Source organism: Ornithorhynchus anatinus, chromosome 1, assembly GCF_004115215.2.
Source record: "Ornithorhynchus anatinus isolate Pmale09 chromosome 1, mOrnAna1.pri.v4, whole genome shotgun sequence".
Taxonomy (NCBI): Eukaryota; Metazoa; Chordata; class Mammalia; order Monotremata; family Ornithorhynchidae; genus Ornithorhynchus; species Ornithorhynchus anatinus.
The window spans coordinates 175,597,399-175,599,077 of record NC_041728.1 but is presented as its reverse complement, the minus strand read 5'-3'; the positions used below and the strand labels follow the sequence as shown (position 1 = coordinate 175,599,077).

The 1,679-nt window shown below is 41.2% G+C and overlaps 1 non-coding gene across 1 annotated transcript; it reads left to right on the top strand.

Annotated features, from left to right (window-relative positions):
• Window positions 1-627: 627 nt before the first annotated feature.
• On the top strand, window positions 628-765 carry LOC114817402. Its single transcript, XR_003765260.1, has one exon. It is a non-coding gene; the product is annotated as a small nucleolar RNA SNORA7 (small nucleolar RNA).
• Window positions 766-1,679: the final 914 nt, after the last annotated feature.

Here is a 1,679-nt window from a genome sequence, read left to right as displayed (position 1 = left end):
ATACGAAGTACTTTATGGTCCTGCCAGTGGGCCTGAGGTTAAGACAGCATCTAGGATATCACAGAGAATGTTTCTTATTATACTGTATCTATTTATCATGTCCAAAATTTTCTTAATTATTTCATAAAGTAACTATGACTGACTAGATTTTAAACTCCTTGAGGGAAGGGATCACATCTACCAAATCAGAGAAGCAGCATGGCCTAGTGGAAAGGACACAGACCTGGAAATCAGAGGATCTGGGTTCTAATTCTGGCTCTACCACTTGCCTGCTGTGTGACTGTGGGTAAGTCACTTAACTTTTCTGTACCTCAGTTCCCTCACCTGCAAAATGGATATTCAATACCTGTTCCCCATCACTTAGATTGTGAACCCCATGTGGGACCTAATTATCTTTTACAGTTCTTGATACATGGAAAGTGCTTAACAAACACCACAATTATTATTATTATTAACTCTATTGTATCCAACTCTCCCAATCACTTTGTATAGTGCCCTGCACACAGTATACACTCAATATATACCACTGGTCAACTGAATGTGTGATGAAAACATGTACTATAGCAGATCATGATCATTTTCAATTATTATTATTATTATTATTATTAGTTAAGTGCTTACTAGGTCCCCCTCTCAGGGTCACACCTGGAGAGTTCCCAGTATTCTACCAGACTCGACTACAGAAGGGAGAGTCAAGCAGAGGCCTACCCATTCCATTCGTAGCTTGGCCAGTGGCTAATGAGTGGAAGGTGATCTGCTACAAGTCAAAACTCACCTGTGCTGGGCAGAAGTGGCACGGGAGAGAATCAAGGGTGAAGACTCAAGTTTACTGAGAGGAAGAAGGCAGTGGTAAACTACTTCTGTATTTTTATGGAGAAAGCTCTATGGATCCACTACCAGAATAATTGCAGGTGGAGGTAGGGCGTTCTGGGAGAGATGTGTCCATGGCATCACTATGGGTCAAAGATGACTCGATGGCATAAGAAAAGACAAGACAAGATAACTAGGTGCCAATCCCTCTACTAAGCACTAGGGTAGATATAAGATGATCAGGAACTGAGGCAAAGAGAAATTAAGATTAATAATAATAGTAATGATGGTATTTGTTAAGCGCTTACTATGTGCCAAGCACTGTTCTAAGTGCAGGGGTAGAAACATGCTATTCAGGTTGGATACAGTCCCTGTTCCATATGTTGCTCAGAGTCTTAATCCCCATTTCACAGATGAGGTAATTGAGACACAGAGACGTATAGTGACTTGCTCAAGGTCACACAGCAGACAAGTGGGGGTGCAGGATTAGTATTCAGGTCCTTCTGACTCCCAAGACCTGTTCTCTATCCACTAGGCCATGCTGCTTCCCTGACCTCTTGCTTTCTTCATGGATATCGGTATCAACCAAAGCATGACAGTGTGTAAGCTGAACTTATTAAAGCTATAGTAAGAGCATTCTTGCAACATGGATTCCGTTTTAATGAGCAGATTTCACCAGACCTTGAAATTGATCTAGACCTGCATGTCACACCTGAATTCCTAATGTAGATGTCCAAAATAACCTCCATGAAATCTGGTGGGCAGAAAGGAAATGAAGATCCGCTCTTGGAGCACCAACCTAAATCAGCCCTTCAGAAACCATTTTTTTGCCTGACATTCACTTATTTAATCTTATTTTTTGAGCATTT